This window comes from Mesoplodon bidens (assembly GCF_964165515.1).
Source record: "Mesoplodon bidens genome assembly, chromosome: Y".
Taxonomy (NCBI): domain Eukaryota; kingdom Metazoa; phylum Chordata; class Mammalia; order Artiodactyla; family Ziphiidae; genus Mesoplodon; species Mesoplodon bidens.
In genome coordinates this window covers 7,145,802-7,165,698 of record NC_138180.1, presented here as the reverse complement: position 1 = coordinate 7,165,698, position 19,897 = coordinate 7,145,802, and positions in this window count along the sequence as shown.

The window sequence follows — 19,897 nt, the reverse complement described above, 5'->3', positions numbered from 1 at the left end:
TCTGATGTTGGAATAATCAGGTGCAAGGCAGAAAGTATACACAAAACTGGAAATGAAACAAGGAACAAGGATGTTTTCAAAGACTGGTAGGATCTCTAAAACATTTTTAAAGTACATGTCATTGATAAAGCTAAATACTCAAAGGTTGTGTCATACAACAGATTCATCATTGAGAAGAGTGAAATTATGCTGTTTTGAAAACTATGGCAGGTCAGATTTTCTGCCTAAATATATAAGAAGATTTCTCTGAAAACTACACATTATTTCAAAGACTTATTGGCTGGGAAATAAGTTAAGGTTATTTCAAATGGCTTGTCTGCAAAGAAAGGTGAGATGTAGGAAATCACAGAAAGTCGAGGGGAAAATAGGTCAATATATACTTTGCAATATTGTGAACTAAGCCTTTGGCCAGCCACAATGTAGAGTACCTGACCCTTAGAAACTTAAAAGTAAGCTGGAATCTTGAAAAATTCAAATCTTTATAAGTAAAAATTTTATTAAAATGAATAACCAAGTGTTTTAATTGACATCAGAAGATCAAAACAATAAACCCTGAGAACATAGAAAAAAGATAAATAAAGTTATGAGCAGAACTTAATACCACAGAAAACGTATAAAATTCATTTGAGGTAGTAAGTCCAAAGAATATTCTTTGACAAGATTTAAAAGACACACTTTGATTAAGGAAAACCAAAACATAAGTAAAGAATATACAGAAAGAATCAGGACAATATTATAGCAGAGAATATATGAAATGCCAGTAAATTTGAACATTTGTGTAAAGTGGACCATTTCCTAGCTCCTAAAGTTTACCAAAATTGACACAAGAGGAAATCATTTAAGGTCATCATGTCTGCCCTTGGCATTCTCGGAATGCCCTGGCCTCAGAATGCAGCATCTGTAGTCCATGGTAACCTGCGGAGAGGGGCCAGGTCTGAGGGAGGTTGTAACACTACCTTCTCTGATGGAGTGGGTGGGGCCATCTCTGCTGTGACTGAACAAAGGGCAGGGGAGAAGGGGGCCAACGACAGGGCCCTCAGAGCCCGGCAGGCCCAGTCTTGTGTCACAAGCATTTAGGCCCAGGCCAAAATGTGCCTTCTTTGTCTGCACAGCTGCCCAAACTCTCACCTTTCCACTCAGCCCGCCCTATTACTTGAAGTGTGTGTGGAACCGGTCCGCGCAGTGCACCTCTCTGCAAAGCGAACCATAGGTCTGGGCATCATAGCTTCCTGCCAGGTGACCGAAGTTCGCAGGCAGATCGGTCGTGGGACACACGCGGGGAGACTCCTGCCCAGGCCACAGGCCGCCCAAAGCCACTACCCCAGATCGGGGGAAGCAAAGCAGTCCTGCCTGAGTCCCAGACTCTAGAGGGAGTAGTGGACCAACACTTGTGAAAAAGGGGTCCGCGCGGGTAACTCATTGGAGGGACACAAATAAATCTTTGTGGACTTTGTGCTGAAGCTTAGGAGCGTTCACACCTAAACTTCTTACAAGGTCAGCTGTTTAGCTAAACATGAGCTCATGATCTAAATTTACACAATAATGAAAAAATCAGCTACAAGGGGAGACAAGCAGCAAAAACAATCAATACCAGAATTAGATTCCGAAGGCCATCCATCAGATGTTGTTATAATCAGGTTCAAGGCAGAAAGTATACATAAAACTGGAACAGAAACAAGGAACAAGGATGTTTTCAAAGACTGGTAGGATCTCTAAAACATTTTTAAAGTACATGTCATTGATAAAGCTAAATATTCAAAGGTTGTATCATACAACAGATTCATCATTGAGAAGAGTGAAATTATGCTGTTTTGAAAACTATGGCAGGTCAGATTTTCTGCCTAATTATATAAGAAGATTTCTCTAAAAAATACACATTATTTCAAAGACTTATTGGCTGTGAAATAAGGGTATTTCAAATGGCTTGTCTGCAAAGAAAGGTGAGATGTAGGAAATCACAGAAAGTAGAGGGGAAAATAGGCCAATGTATACATTGCTATATGGTGAACTAAGTTTTAGGACAGCAACAATGTAGAGGACCTGACCCTTAGAAACTTACAAGTAAGCTGGAATCTTTAAAAGTTGAAATCTTTATAAGTAAATAGATTTATTAAAATGAAAAACCAAGTGTTTTAATTGACATGAGAATATCAAAACAATAAACCTGAGAACACAGAAAAAATATAAATAAAGATATGAGGAGAACTTAATACAATAGAAAATGTATAAAATTCAGGTGAGGTAGTAAGTCCAAAGAATATTCTTTGACAAGATTTAAAAGACACACTTTGATTAAGGAAAACCAAAACATAAGTAAAGAATATACAGAAAGAATCAGGACAATGTTATTGCAGAGAATATATGAAATGCCAGTAAATTTGAACATTTGTGTAAAGTGGACCATTTCCTAGCTCCTAAGTTTACCAAAATTGACACAAGAGGAAATCATTTAAGGTCATCATGTCTGCCCTTGGCATTCTCGGAACGCCCTGGCCTCAGCATGCAGCATCTGTAGTCCATGGTAACCTGCGGAGAGGGGGCGTGGCTGAGGGAGGTGGGAACACTGCCCTCACTGAGGGAGTGTGTGTGTCCATCTCTGCTGTGACTTAACAAAGACCAGGGGAGAAGGGGGCCAACGGCAGGGCCCTCAGAGCCTGGCAGGCCCAGTCTTGTGTCACAAGCATTTAGGCCCAGGCCAAAGTGCGCCTTCTTTGTCTGCACAGCTGCCCAAACTCTCACCTTTCCACTCATGGCGCCCTCTTACTTGAAGTGTGTGTGGAACCGTTCCGCGCAGTACACCTCGCTCCAAAGCTAACCATAGGTCTGGGCATTATAGCTTCCTGCCAGGTGACCGAAGTTCGCAGGCAGATCGGTCGTGGGACACACGGGGGAGCCTCCTGACCAGGCCACAGGCCGCCCAAAGGCACTACCCCAGATGGGGGGAAGCAAAGCAGTCCGGTCTGAGTCCCAGCCTCTAGTGGGAGTATTGGACCAACACTTGTAGTAAACAGGGTCCTCGCGGGTAACTCATTGGAGGGACACAAATAAATCTTTGCGGACTTTGTGCTGAAGCTTACGAGCGTTCACACCTAAGCCTCTTACAAGGTCAGCTGTTTAGCTAAACATGAGCTCATGATCTAAATTTACACAATAATGAAGAAATCAGCTACAAGGGGAGACAAGCAGCAAAAACAATCAATACCAGAATTAGATTCCCTAGGCCATCCATCAGATGTTGGAATAAACAGGTGCAAGGCAGAAAGTATACACAAAACTGGAACTGAAACAAGGAACAAGGATGTTTTCAAAGACTGGTAGGATCTCTAAAACATTTTTAAAGTACATGTCATTGATAAAGCTAAATACTCAAAGGTTGTGTCATACAACAGATTCATCATTGAGAAGAGTGAAATTATGCTGTTTTGAAAACTATGGCAGGTCAGATTTTCTGCCTAAATATATAAGAAGATTTCTCTAAAAAATACACATTATTTCAAAGACTTATTAACTGTGAAATAAGTTAAGTGTATTTCAAATGGCTTGTCTGCAAAGAAAGGTGAGATGTAGGGAATCACAGATAGTAGAGGGGAAAATAGGTCAATATATACGTTGCCATATGGTGAACTAAGCCTTAGGCCAGCAACAATGTAGAGGACCTGACCCTTAGAAACTTACAAGTAAGCTGGAATCTTTAAAAGTTCAAATCTTTATAAGTAAAAATTTTTATTATAATGAATAACCAAGTGTTTTAATTGACATGAGAATATCAAAACAATAAACCTGAGAACACAGAAAAAATATATAGAAAGATATGAGGAGAACTTAATACAATAGAAAATGTATAAAATTCAGGTGATGTAGTAAGTCCAAAGAATATTCTTTGACAAGATTTAAAAGACACACTTTGATTAAGGAAAACCAAAACATAAGTAAAGAATATACAGAAAGAATCAGGACAACGTTATAGCAGAGAATATATGAAATGCCAGTAAATTTGAACATTTGTGTAAAGTGGACCAATTCCTAGCTCCTAAAGTTTACCAATATTGACACAAGAGGAAATAATTTAAGGTCATCATGTCTGCCCTTGTCATTCTCGGAACGCCCTGGCCTCAGAATGCGGCATCTGTAGTCCATGGTAACCTGCGGAGAGGGGGCGTGGCTGAGGGAGGTGGGAACACTGCCCTCACTGAGGGAGTGGGTGTGTCCATCTCTGCTGTGTCTTAACAAAGGGCAGGGGAGCAGGGGGCCAACGGCTGGGCCCTCAGAGCCCGGCAGGCCCTGTCGTGTGTCACAAGCATTTAGGCCCAGGCCAAAGTGCGCCTTCTTTGTCTGCACACCTGCCCAAAATCTCACCTTTCCACTCCGTCCGCCCTCTTACTTGAAGTGTGTGTGGAACCGGTCCGCGCAGTGCACCTCGCTGCAAAGCTAACCATAGGTCTGGGCATCATAGCTTCCTGCCAGGTGACCGAAGTTCGCAGGCAGATCGGTCGTGGGACACACGCGAGGAGCATCCTGCCCAGGCCACAGGCCGCCCAAAGCCACTACCCCAGATCGGGGGAAGCAAAGCAGTCCTGTCTGAGTCCCAGACTCTAGAGGGAGTAGTGGACCAACACTTGTGAAAAAGGGGTCCGCGCGGGTAACTCATTGGAGGGACACAAATAAATCTTTGTGGACTTTGTGCTGAAGCTTAGGAGCGTTCACACCTAAACTTCTTACAAGGTCAGCTGTTTAGCTAAACATGAGCTCATGATCTAAATTTACACAATAATGAAAAAATCAGCTACAAGGGGAGACAAGCAGCAAAAACAATCAATACCAGAATTAGATTCCGAAGGCCATCCATCAGATGTTGTTATAATCAGGTTCAAGGCAGAAAGTATACATAAAACTGGAACAGAAACAAGGAACAAGGATGTTTTCAAAGACTGGTAGGATCTCTAAAACATTTTTAAAGTACATGTCATTGATAAAGCTAAATATTCAAAGGTTGTATCATACAACAGATTCATCATTGAGAAGAGTGAAATTATGCTGTTTTGAAAACTATGGCAGGTCAGATTTTCTGCCTAATTATATAAGAAGATTTCTCTAAAAAATACACATTATTTCAAAGACTTATTGGCTGTGAAATAAGGGTATTTCAAATGGCTTGTCTGCAAAGAAAGGTGAGATGTAGGAAATCACAGAAAGTAGAGGGGAAAATAGGCCAATGTATACATTGCTATATGGTGAACTAAGTTTTAGGACAGCAACAATGTAGAGGACCTGACCCTTAGAAACTTACAAGTAAGCTGGAATCTTTAAAAGTTGAAATCATTATAAGTAAATAGATTTATTAAAATGAAAAACCAAGTGTTTTAATTGACATGAGAATATCAAAACAATAAACCTGAGAACACAGAAAAAATATAAATAAAGATATGAGGAGAACTTAATACAATAGAAAATGTATAAAATTCAGGTGAGGTAGTAAGTCCAAAGAATATTCTTTGACAAGATTTAAAAGACACACTTTGATTAAGGAAAACCAAAACATAAGTAAAGAATATACAGAAAGAATCAGGACAATGTTATTGCAGAGAATATATGAAATGCCAGTAAATTTGAACATTTGTGTAAAGTGGACCATTTCCTAGCTCCTAAGTTTACCAAAATTGACACAAGAGGAAATCATTTAAGGTCATCATGTCTGCCCTTGGCATTCTCGGAACGCCCTGGCCTCAGCATGCAGCATCTGTAGTCCATGGTAACCTGCGGAGAGGGGGCGTGGCTGAGGGAGGTGGGAACACTGCCCTCACTGAGGGAGTGTGTGTGTCCATCTCTGCTGTGACTTAACAAAGACCAGGGGAGAAGGGGGCCAACGGCAGGGCCCTCAGAGCCTGGCAGGCCCAGTCGTGTGTCACAAGCATTTAGGCCCAGGCCAAAGTGCGCCTTCTTTGTCTGCACAGCTGCCCAAACTCTCACCTTTCCACTCATGGCGCCCTCTTACTTGAAGTGTGTGTGGAACCGTTCCGCGCAGTACACCTCGCTCCAAAGCTAACCATAGGTCTGGGCATTATAGCTTCCTGCCAGGTGACCGAAGTTCGCAGGCAGATCGGTCGTGGGACACACGGGGGAGCCTCCTGACCAGGCCACAGGCAGCCCAAAGGCACTACCCCAGATGGGGGGAAGCAAAGCAGTCCGGTCTGAGTCCCAGCCTCTAGTGGGAGTATTGGACCAACACTTGTAGTAAACAGGGTCCTCGCGGGTAACTCATTGGAGGGACACAAATAAATCTTTGCGGACTTTGTGCTGAAGCTTACGAGCGTTCACACCTAAGCCTCTTACAAGGTCAGCTGTTTAGCTAAACATGAGCTCATGATCTAAATTTACACAATAATGAAGAAATCAGCTACAAGGGGAGACAAGCAGCAAAAACAATCAATACCAGAATTAGATTCCCTAGGCCATCCATCAGATGTTGGAATAAACAGGTGCAAGGCAGAAAGTATACACAAAACTGGAACTGAAACAAGGAACAAGGATGTTTTCAAAGACTGGTAGGATCTCTAAAACATTTTTAAAGTACATGTCATTGATAAAGCTAAATACTCAAAGGTTGTGTCATACAACAGATTCATCATTGAGAAGAGTGAAATTATGCTGTTTTGAAAACTATGGCAGGTCAGATTTTCTGCCTAAATATATAAGAAGATTTCTCTAAAAAATACACATTATTTCAAAGACTTATTAACTGTGAAATAAGTTAAGTGTATTTCAAATGGCTTGTCTGCAAAGAAAGGTGAGATGTAGGGAATCACAGATAGTAGAGGGGAAAATAGGTCAATATATACGTTGCCATATGGTGAACTAAGCCTTAGGCCAGCAACAATGTAGAGGACCTGACCCTTAGAAACTTACAAGTAAGCTGGAATCTTTAAAAGTTCAAATCTTTATAAGTAAAAATTTTTATTATAATGAATAACCAAGTGTTTTAATTGACATGAGAATATCAAAACAATAAACCTGAGAACACAGAAAAAATATAAAGAAAGATATGAGGAGAACTTAATACAATAGAAAATGTATAAAATTCAGGTGATGTAGTAAGTCCAAAGAATATTCTTTGACAAGATTTAAAAGACACACTTTGATTAAGGAAAACCAAAACATAAGTAAAGAATATACAGAAAGAATCAGGACAACGTTATAGCAGAGAATATATGAAATGCCAGTAAATTTGAACATTTGTGTAAAGTGGACCAATTCCTAGCTCCTAAAGTTTACCAATATTGACACAAGAGGAAATAATTTAAGGTCATCATGTCTGCCCTTGTCATTCTCGGAACGCCCTGGCCTCAGAATGCGGCATCTGTAGTCCATGGTAACCTGCGGAGAGGGGGCGTGGCTGAGGGAGGTGGGAACACTGCCCTCACTGAGGGAGTGGGTGTGTCCATCTCTGCTGTGTCTTAACAAAGGGCAGGGGAGCAGGGGGCCAACGGCTGGGCCTTCAGAGCCCGGCAGGCCCTGTCGTGTGTCACAAGCATTTAGGCCCAGGCCAAAGTGCGCCTTCTTTGTCTGCACACCTGCCCAAAATCTCACCTTTCCACTCCGTCCGCCCTCTTACTTGAAGTGTGTGTGGAACCGGTCCGCGCAGTGCACCTCGCTGCAAAGCTAACCATAGGTCTGGGCATCATAGCTTCCTGCCAGGTGACCGAAGTTCGCAGGCAGATCGGTCGTGGGACACACGCGAGGAGCATCCTGCCCAGGCCACAGGCCGCCCAAAGCCACTACCCCAGATCGGGGGAAGCAAAGCAGTCCTGTCTGAGTCCCAGACTCTAGAGGGAGTAGTGGACCAACACTTGTAGAAAACGGGGTCTGCGTGGGTAACTCATTGGAGGAACACAAAAAAATCTTTCTGGACTTTGTGCTGAAGCTTACGAGCGTTCACACCTAATCCTCTTACAAGGTCAGCTGTTTAGCTAAACATGAGCTCATGATCTAAATTTACACAATAATGAAGAAATCAGCTACAAGGGGAGACAAGCAGCAAAAACATTCAATACCAGAATTCGATTACCTAGGCCATACATCAGATGTTGGAATAATCATGTGCAAGGCAGAAAGTATACACAAAACTGGAACTGAAACAAGGAACAAGGATGTTTTCAAAGACTGGTAGGATCTCTAAAACATTTTTAAAGTACATGTCATTGATAAAGCTAAATACTCAAAGGTTGTGTCATACAACAGATTCATCATTGAGAAGAGAGAAATTATGCTGTTTTGAAAACTATGGCAGGTCAGATTTTCTGCCTAAATATATAAGAAGATTTCTCTAAAAAATACACATTATTTCAAAGACTTATTGGCTGTGAAATAAGTTAAGGGTATTTCAAATGGCTTGTCTGCAAAGAAAGTTGAGATGTAGGGAATCACAGAAAGTCGAGGGGAAAATAGGTCAATATATACGTTGCCATATAGTGAACTAAGCCTTAGGCCAGCAACAATGTAGATGACCTGACCCTTAGAAACTCACAAGTAAGCTGGAATCTTGAGAAGTTCAAATCTTTGTAAGTAAAAATATTTATTAAAATGAATAACCAAGTGTTTTAATTGACATGAGAATATCAATACAATAAACCTGAGAACACAGAAAAAATATAAATAAAGATATGAGGAGAACTTAATACAATAGAAAATGTATAAAATTCAGGTGATGTAGTAAGTCTAAGAATATTCTTTGACAAGATTTAAAAGACACACTTTGATTAAGGAAAACCAAAACATAAGTAAAGAATATACAGAAAGAATCAGGACAATCTTGTAGCAGAGAATATATGAAATGCCAGTAAATTTGAACATTTGTGTAAAGTGGACCATTTCCTAGCTCCTAAAGTTTACCAAAACTGACACAAGAGGAAATCATGTAAGGTCATCATGTCTGCCCTTGGCATTCTCGGAATGCCCTGTACTCAGAATACAGAATCTGTAGTCCATGGAAACCTGCGGAGAGGGGGCTGGTCTGAGGGAGTTTGGAACACTGCCCTCACTGAGGGAGTGGGTGTGGCCATCTCTGCTGTGACTGAACAAAGGGCAGAGGAGCAGGGGGCCAAGAGCAGGGCCCTCAGAGCCCGGCAGGCCCAGTGGGGTGTCACAAACTTTTAGGCCAAGGACAAAGGGCGCCTTCTATGTCTGCACAGCTGCCCAAACTCTCACCTTTCCACTCAGGCCGCCCACTTACCTGAAGTGTGTGTGGAACCTGTCCACGCAATACACATTTCTGCACAGCTAACCATATGTCTGGGAATCGTAGCTTCCTGCCAGGTGACCGAAGTTCGCAGGCAGATGGGTCCCTGGGACACACGCAGAGAGGCTCCTGCCCGGGCCACAGGCCGCCCACAGCTACTGCCCCAGATCGTGGGGCACAAAGCAGCCCTGTCTGAGGCCGTGCCTCTAGAGGGAGTATTGGACCAACACTTGTAGAAAACGGGGTCCTCGCGGGCAACTCATTGGAGGGACACAAATAAATATTTGTGGACTTTCTGATGAAGCTTACGAGTGTTCACACCTAAACCACTTACAAAGTCAGATGTTGAGCTAAACATGAGCTCATGATCTAAATTTACACAATAAAGAAGAAATCAGCTACAGGGGGAGACAATCAGCAAAAACAATTAATACCAGAATTAGATTCCCTAGGCCATCGATCAGACGTTGGAATAATCAGCTGCAAGGCAGAAAATATACATAAAACTGGAAGTGAAACAAGGAACAAGGATGTTTTCAAAGACTGGTAGTTCTCTAAAACATTTTTAAAATACATGTCATTGATAAAGCTAAATACTCAAAAGTTGTGTCATACAACAGATTCATCAGTGAGAAGAGTGAAATTATGCTGTTTTGAAAACTACGGCAGGTCAGATTTTCTGCCTAAATATATAAGAAGATTTCTCTAAAAAATACACATTATTTCAAAGACTTATTGGCTGTGAAATAAGTTAAGGGTATTTCAAATGGCTTGTCTGCAAAGAAAGTTGAGATGTAGGGAATCACAGAAAATCGAGGGGAAAATAGGTCAATATATACGTTGCCATATTGTGAACTAAGCCTTAGGCCAGCAACAATGTAGAGGACCTGACCCTTAGAAACTTACAAGTAAGCTGGAATCTTGAAAAGATCAAATCTTTATAAGTAAAAATATTTATTAAAATGAATAAAAAAGTGTTTTAATTGACATGAGAATATCAAAACAATAAACGTGAGAACACAGAAAAAATATAAATAAAGATATGAGGAGAACTTAATACAATAGAAAATGTATAAAATTTATGTGATGTAGTAAGTCCAAAGAATATTCTTTGACAAGATTTAAAAGACACACTTTGATTAAGGAAAACCAAAACATAAGTAAAGAATATACAGAAAGAATCAGGACAATGTTATAGCAGAGAATATATGAAATGCCAGTAAATTTGAACATTTGTGTAAAGTGGACCATTTCCTAGCCTCTAAAGTTTACCAAAATTGACACAAGAGGAAATCATTTAAGGTCATCATGTCTGCCCTTGGCATTCTCGGAACGCCCTGGCCTCAGAATGCAGCATCTGTAGTCCATGGTAACCTGCGGAGATAGGGCGGGGCTGAGGGAGGTTGGAACACTGCACTCACTGAGGGACTGTGTGAGGCCATCTCTGCTGTGTCTTAACAAAGGGCAGGGGAGAAGGGGGCCCAGGGCAGGGCCCTCAGAGCCCGGCAGGCCCAGTCGTGTGTCACAAGCATTTAGGCCCAGGCCAAGGTGCGCCTTCTTTGTCTGCACACCTGCCCAAACTCTCACCTTTCCACTCAGGCCGCCCTTTAACTTGAAGTGTGTGTGGAACCGATCCGCGCAGTACACTTCGCTGCAAAGCTAACCATAGGTCTGGGCATCATAGCTTCCTGCCAGGTGACAGAAGTTTGCAGGCAGATCGGTCGTGGGACACACGTGGTGAGCCTCCTGCCCAGGCCACAGGTCGCCCAAAGCCACTACCCCAGATCGGGGGAAGCAAGGCAGTCCTGTCTGAGTCCCAGCATCAAGAGGGAATAGTGGACCAACACTTGTAGAAAACGGGGTCTGTGCGGGTAACTCATTGGAGGGACACAAAAAAATCTTTGTGGACTTTCTGCTGATGCTTATGAGCGTTCACACCTAAGCCTCTTACAAGGTCAGCTGTTTAGCTAAACATAAGCTCATGATCTAAATTTACACAATAAAGAAAAAATCAGCTACAAGTGGAGAAATATAAATAAAACTGGAACTGAAACAAGGAACAAGGATGTTTTCAAAGACTGGTAGGATCTCTAAAACATTTTTAAAGTACATGTCATTGATAAAGCTAAATACTCAAAGGTTGTGTTATACAACAGATTCATCATTGAGAAGATTGAAATTATGCTGTTTTGAAAACTATGGCAGGACAGATTTTCTGCCTAAATATATAAGAAGATTTCTCTGAAAAATACACATTATTTCAAAGACTTATTAGCTGTGAAATAAGTTAAGGTTATTTCAATTGTCTTCTCTGCAAAGAAAGGTGAGATAGGAAATCACAGAAAGTCGAGGGGAAAATAGGTCAATATATACTTTGCTATATGGTGAACTAAGCCTTAGGCCAGCAACAATGTAGAGGACCTGACCCTTAGAAACTTACAAGTAAGCTGGAATCTTGAAAAGTTGAAATCTTTATAAGTAACAACATTTATTAAAATGAATAACCAAGTCTTTTAATTGACATCAGAATATCAAAACAATAAACCTGAGAACACAGAAAAAATATATATAAAGATATGAGGAGACCTTAATACAATAGAAAATGTATAAAATTCAGGTGATGTATTAAGTCTAAGAATATTCTTTGACAAGATTTAAAAGACACTCTTTGATTAAGGAAAACCAAAACATAAGTAAAGAATATACAGAAAGAATCAGGACAATGTTATAGCAGACAATATATGAAATGCCAGTAAATTTGAACATTTGTGTAAAGTGGACCATTTCCTAGCTCCGAAAGTTTACCAAAACTGACACCAGAGGAAATCATATAAGGTCATCATGTCTGCCCTTGGAATTCTCGGAATGCCCTGGATTCAGAAGGCAGCATCCTTAGTCCATGGTAACCCGTGGAGAGGGGGCGGGGCTGAGGGAGGTGGGAACACTGCCCTCACTGAGGGAGTGGGTGTGGCCATCTCTGCTGTGACTGAACAAAGGCAGGGGAACAGGGCGTCCTGGGTAGGGCCCTCAGATGCCGGGAGGCCCAGTGCGGTTTCACAAGCATTTAGGCCCAGGCCGTAGGGCGCCTTCTTTTTGTGCACAGCTGCCTGAACTCTCACCTTTCCCCTCAGGCCGCCCTCTTACTTGAAGTGTGTTTGGAACCGTTCCACACAGTATACGTTGCTGCACAGCTATCCATAGGTCTGGGCATCGTAGCTTCCGGCCAGGTGACCGAAGTTCGCAGGCAGATGTGTCCGTGCGAAACATGCGGAGAGGATCCTGCCCAGTCCAAGGCCACCGACAGCCCCTGCCCCATATCTGGGGCCGCAAAGCAGCCATGTCAGTGTCCCTGCCTCTAGAGGGGGTATTGGACCGACACTTTTAGAAAACGGGGTCCTCGCGGGCAACTCATTGGAGGGACATAAATAAATATTTGCCGACTTGCTGCTGAAGCTTACGAGCGTTCACAACTAAGCCTCTTACAAGGTCAGCTGTTTAGCTAAACATGAGCTCATGATCTAAATTTACACAATAATGAAGAAATCAGCTACAAGGCGGAGAGAAACACCAAAAACAATCAATACCAGAATTAGATTCCCTAGGCCATCCATCAGATGTTGGAATAATCAGGTGCAAGGCAGAAAATATACATAAAACTGGAACTGAAACAAGGAAGAAGGATGTTTTCAAAGACTGGTAGGATCTCTAAAACATTTTTAAAGTACATGTCATTGATAAAGCTAAATACTCAAAGGCTGTGTAATACAACAGATTCATCATTGATAAGAGTGAAATTATGCTGTTTGAAAACTCTAGCACGTCAGATTTTCTGCCTATTTATATAAGAAAATTTCTCTAAAAAATACACATTATTTCAAAGTTTTACTGGCTGTGAAATAAGTTAAGGGTATTTCAATCGGCTTGTCTGCAAAGAAAGGTGAGATGTAGGGAATCACAGAAAGTCGAGGGGAAAATAGGTCAATATATACATTGCTATATGGTGAACTAAGCCTTAGGCCAGCAACAATGTAGAGGACCTGACCCTTAGAAACTTACATGTAAGTTGGAATCCTCAAAAGTTCAAATCTTTATAAGTAAAAAGATTTATGAAAATGAATAACCAAGTGTTTTAATTGGCATCAGAAGATCAAAATAATAAACCCTGAGAACATAGAAAAAAGATAAATAAAGATATGAGCAGAACTTAATACAACAGAAAACGTATAAAATTCAGGTGATGTAGTAAGTCCAAAGAATATTTTAAAAGATTTAAAAGACACACTTTAATTAAGGAAAACAAAAACATAAGTAAAGTATATACAGAAAGAATCAGGACAATGTTATAGCAGAGAAGATCTGAAATGCCAGTAAATTTGAACATTTCTGTAAAGTGGACCATTTCCTAGCTCCTAAAGTTCACCAAAACTGACACAAGAGAAAACCATTTAAGATCATTATGTCTGCCCTTGGCATTCTCGGAACGCCCTGGCCTCAGAATGCAACATCTGTAGTCCATGGTAAACTGTGGAGAGGGGGCGGGGCTGAGGGAGTTTGGAAACTGCCCTCACTGAGGGAGTGGGTGTGGCCATCTCTGCTGTGACTGAACAAAGTGCAGGGCAGCAGGGCGACCTGGGCAGGGCCATCAGATTCTGGCAGGACCAGTGGGGTGTCAAAAGCATTTAGGCCCAGACCAAAGGGCGCCTTCTTTGTCTGCACAGCTGCCCAAACTCTCATCTTTCCACTCAGCCCGCCCTCTTAGGTGAAGTGTGTGTGGAACCTGTCCATGCATTACAACTTGCTGCACAGCTAACCATACGTCAGGACATCGCAGCTTCCTGGCAGGTGACCGAAGTTCACAGGCAGATGGGTCCGTCGGACACACGCGGAGAGGCTCCGGCCCGGGCAACAGGACGCCAACTGCCCATGCACCACATAGGGGGCCGCAAAGCAACCTTTTCTGAGTCCGTGCCTCAACAGGGAGTATTGGACCAACACATGTAGAAAACTGGGTCCTCGCGTGTAACTCATTGGAGGGACACAAATAAATCTTTGCCGACTTTCTGATGAAGCTTACGAGAGTTCAAACCTAAGCCTCTTACAAGGTCAGCTGTTTAGCTAAACATGAGCTCATGATCTAAATTTACACAATAATGAAGAAATCAGCTACAAGTGGGAAGCAATCAGCAAAAACAATCAATACCAGAAATAGATTCCCTAGGCAATCCATGAGATGTTGCAATAATCAGGTGCAAGGCAGAAAATATACATAAAACTGGAACTGAAACAAGGAACTAGGAGGTTTTCAAAGACTGGTAGGATCTCTAAATCATTTTTTTAAAGTACGTGTCATTGATAAAGCTAAATACTCAAAGGTTGTGTAATACAAGAGATTCATCATTGAGAAGAGTGAAATTATGCTGTTTTGAAAACTATGGCAGGTCAGATTTTCTGCCTAATTATATAAGAAGATTTCTCTAAAAAATACACATTATTTCAAAGACTTATTGAATGTGAAATGAGATAAGGTTATTTCAAATGGCTTGTCTGCAAAGAAAGGTGAGATGTAGGGAATCACAGAAAGTGGAGGGGAAAATAGGTCAATATATACATTGCTATGTGGTGAACTAAGCCTTAGGCCAGCAAAAATGTAGAGGAACTGACCCTTAGAAACTTACAAGTAAGTTGGAATCTTCAAAAGTTCAAATCTTTATAAGTAAAAAGATTTATGAAAATGAATAACCAAGTGTTTTAATTGGCATCAGAAGATCAAAACAATAAACCCTGAGAACATAGAAAAAAGATAAATACAGATATGAGCAGAACTTAATACAACAGAAAACGTATAAAATTGAGGAGGTTTAGTAAGTCTGAAGAATGTTTGTGGAAAAGAGCTTTAAAAGACACACTTTGATTAAGGAAAACAAAACATAAGTAAAGAACATACAGAAAGAATCAAGACAATATTATGGCAGAGAAGATCTGAAATGCCAGTAAATTTGAACATTTCTGTAAAGTGGACCATTTCCTAGCTCCTAAAGTTTACCAAAACTGACACAAGAGGATATCATTTAAGGTCATCCTGTCTGCCCTTGGCATTCTCGGAACGCCCTGGCCTCAGAATACAGCATCTGTAGTCCATGGTTACCTGCGGAGAGGGGGCGGTGCTGCGGGAGGTTGGAACCCGGCCCTCACTGAGGGAGTGGGTGTGGCCATCTCTGCTGTCACTGTACAAAGGGCAGGGGAGCATGTCGTCCAGTGCAGGGCCCTCAGAGCCCGGCAGGCCCAGTGCGGATTCACAAGAATTTAGTCCCAGGCCAAAGGGCGCCTTCTTTGTCTGCACAGCTGCCCAAACACTCACCTTTCAGCTCAGGCCGCCCTCTTACTTGAAGTGTGTGTGGAACCTCTCCACGCAGTTCACCTCGCCTCAGAGCTAACCATAGGTCTGGGCATCGTAGCTTCCTGCCAGTTGACCGAAGTTCGCAGGCAGATGCGTCCCTGTGACACACGAGGAGAGGACCCTGCTCGGTCCACAGGCCACCGAGTTCCCCTGCCCCATATCAGGGCCCGCAATGCAGCCCTGTCTGTGTCCCTGCCTCTAGAGGGAGTATTGGACCAAAACTTGTAGAAAACGGGGTCCTCGCGGGCAACTCATTGGAGGGACATAAATAAATATTTGCGGACATTCTGCTGAAACTTACAAGCGTTCACACCTAAGCCTCTTACAAGTTCAGCTGTTTAGCTAAACATGAGCTCATGATCTAAATTTACACAATAATGAAGAAATCAGCTACAAGGGGGAGACAAACAGCAAAAACAATCAATACCAGAATTAGATTCCCTAGGCCATCTATCAGATGTTGGAATAATCAGGTGCAAGGCAGAAAATATACATAAAACTGTAACGGAAACAAGGAACAAGGATGTTTTCAAAGTCTGATAGGATCTCTAAAACATTTTTAAAGTACATGTCACTGATAAAGCTAAATACTCAAAGATTGTGTAATACAACAGATTCATCATTGAGAAGAGTGAAATTATGCTGTTTTGAAAACTATGGCAGGTCAGATTTTCTGCCTATTTATATAAGAAAATTTCTCTAAGAAATACACATTATTTCAAAGTCTTATTGGCTGTGAAATAAGATAAGGGTATTTCAAATGGCTTGTCTGCAAAGAAAGGTGAGATGTAGGGAATCACAGAAAGTCGAGGGGAAAATCAGTCAATATATACATTGCTATATGGTGAACTAAGCCTTAGGCCAGCAACAATGTAGAGGACCTGACCCTTAGAAACTTACAAGTAAGTTGGAATCTTCAAAAGTTCAAATCTTTATAAGTAAAAAGATTTATGAAAATGAATAACCAATTGTTTTAATTGACATCAGAATATCAAAAAATAAACCCTGAGAACATAGAAAAAAGATAAATAAAGATATGAGCAGAACTTAATACAACAGAAAAAGTATAAAATTCAGGTGATGTAGTAAGTCCAAAGAATATTTTTGAAAAGATGTAAAAGACACACTTTGACTAAGGAAAACAAAAACATAAGTAAAAAATATACAGAAAGAATCAGGACAATGTTATAGCAGAGAACATCTGGAATGCCAGTAAATTTGAACATTTCGGTAAAGTGGACCATTTCCTAGCTCCTAAAGTTTACCAAAACTGACACTAGAGGAAACCATTTAAGGTCATTATGTCTGCCCTTGGCATTCTCGGAACGCCCTGGCCTTAGTATGCAACATCGGTAGTCCATGGTAAACTGCGGAGAGTGGGCGGGGCTGAGGGAGTTTGGAACACTGCCCTCACTGAGGGAGTGGGTGTGGCCATCTCTGCTGTGACTGAACAAAGAGCAGTGGAGCAGGGAGTCTGGGCAAGGCCCTCAGAGCCCGGCAGGCCCAGTGGTGTGTCAAAAGCATTTAGGCCCAGGACAAAGGGCGCCTTCATTGTCTGCACAGCTGCCCAAACTCTCACCTTTCCCCTCAGCCTGCCCTCTTAAGTGAAGTGTGTGTGGAATCTGTCCATGCAGTACAAATTGCTGCGCAGCTAACCATAGGTCTGTGCATCGTAGCTTCCTGCCAGGAGACCGAAGTTTTCAGGCAGATGGGTAGCTGGGACACACGCTGCAAGGCTCCTGACCGGGCCACAGGACGCCAATTGACCCTGTACCACATCGGGGGCCGCAAAGCAACCTTTTCTGAGTCCGTGCCTCAACAGGGAGTATTGGACAAACACTCGTAGAAAACTGGGTCCTCGCGGGCCACTCATTGGAGGGACACAAATAAATCTTTGCCGACTTTTTGATGAAGCTTACGAGAGTTCACTCCTAAGCCTCTTACAAGGTCAGCTGTTTAGCTAAACATGAGCTCATGATCTAAATTTACACAATAATGAAGAAATCAGCTGCAAGGGGGAGACAATCAGCAAAAACAATCAATACCAGAAATAGATTCCCTAGGCAATCCAACAGATGTTGGAATAATCAGGTGCAAGGCAGAAAATATACATAAAACTGGAAATGAAACAAGGAACAAGGATGTTTTCAAAGACTGGTAGGAACACTAAAATATTTTTAAAGTACATGTCATTGATAAAGCTAAATACTCAAAGGTTGTGTAATACAACAGATACATCATTGAGAAGAGTGAAATTATGCTGTTTTGAAAACTATGGCAGGTCAGATTTTCTGCCTAATTATATAAGAAGATTTCTCTAAAAATTAGACATTATTTCAGAGACTTATTGGCTGTGAAATAAGTTAAGTGTATTTCAAATGGCTTGTCTGCAAAGAAAGGTGAGATGTAGGGAAATACAGAAAGCCCAGGGGAAAATAGGTCAATACATATATAGCTACACTGTGAACCAAGACTTAGGCCAGCAACAATGTAGAGGACCTAACCCTAAGAAACTTACAAGTAAGCTGGAATCTTGAAAAGTTCAAATCTTTATAAGTAAAAAGATTTATTAAAATGAATAACCAAGTGTTTTAATGGACATCAGAAGATCAAAACAATAAACCCTGAGAACATAGAAAAAAGATAAATAAAGATATGAGCAGAACTTAATACAACAGAAAACGTATAAAATTCAGGTGATGTAGTAAGTCCAAAGAATATTCATTGAAAAGATTTAATGACACACTTTGATTAAGGAACACAAAAACATAAGTCAAGAATATACAGAAAAAATCAGGAGAATGTTATAGCAGAGAAGATCTGAAATGCCAGTAAATTTGAACATTTCTGTAAAGTGGACCATTTCCTATCTCCTAAAGTTTACCAAAACTGACACAAGAGGAAATCATTTAAGGTCATCCTGTCTGCCCTTGGCATTCTCGGAACGTCCTGGCCTCAGAATGCAGCATTTGTAGTCCATGGTAACCTGCGGAGAGGGGGCGGTGCTGAGGGAGGCTGGAACACTGCCGTCCCTAAGGAAGACGGTGTGGCCATCTCTGCTGTGACTGAACAAAGGGCAGGGGAGCAGGTCGTCCAGTGCAGGGCCCTCAGAGCCCGGCAGGCCCAGTGCGGTTTCACAAGCATTTAGGCCCAGGCCAAAGTGCACCATCTTTGTCTGCACAGCTGCCCAAACTCTCACTTTTCCACGCAGCCCTCCCTCTTATTTGAAGTGTGTGTGTAACCTGTCCGCGGAGTACACCTCGCTGCACAGCTACCCACAGGTCTGGACATCCTAGCTTCCTGCCAGGTGACCGAAGTTCGCAGGCAGGTGGGTCCCTGCAACACACTCGGAGAGGATCCTGCATGATCCACAGGCCACCGACTGCCCCTGCCCCATATCGGGGACCAAAAAGCAGCCCTGTCTGTGTCCCTGCCTATAGTGGGAGTATTGGAACAACACTTGTAGAAAACGGGGTCCTCGCGGGCAACTCATTGGAGGGACACAAATAAATCTTTGCCGACTTTCTGCAAAAGCTTACGTGCGTTCACACCTAAGCCTCTTACAAGGTCAGCTGTTTAGCTAAACATAAGCTCACGATCTAAATTTACACAATAATGAAGAAATCAGCTACAAGGGGGAGACAAACAGCAAAAACAATCAATACCAGAATTAGATTCCCTAGGCCATCCATCAGATGTTGGAATAATCAGGTGCAAGGCAGAAAATATACACAAAACTGGAACTGAAACAAGGAACAAGGATGTTTTCAAAGACTGGTAGGAGCTCTAAAACATTTTTAAAGTACATGTCATTGATAAAGCTAAATACTCAAAGTTTTTGTAATACAACAGATTCATCTTTGAGAAGAGTGAAATTACGCTGTTTTGAAAACTATGGCAGGTCAGATTTCTAGCTAATTATACAAGAAAATTTCTCTAAAACATACACATTATTTCAAAGGCTTATTGGCTGTGAAATAAGGTAAGGGTATATCAAATGGCTTGTCTGCAAAGAAAGGTGAGATGTAGGGAATCACAGAAAGTCGAGGGGAATATAGGGCATTATATATATTGGTATACGGTTAACTAAGCCTTAGGCCAGCAACAATGTAGAGGACTTGACGCAAAGAAACGTACAAGAAAGCTGGAATCTTCAAAAGTTCAAATCTTTATAAGTAAAAAATTTATGAAAATGAATAACAAAGTGTTTTAATTGACATGAGAAGATCAAAACAATAAATCCTGAGAACATAGAAAAAAGATAAATA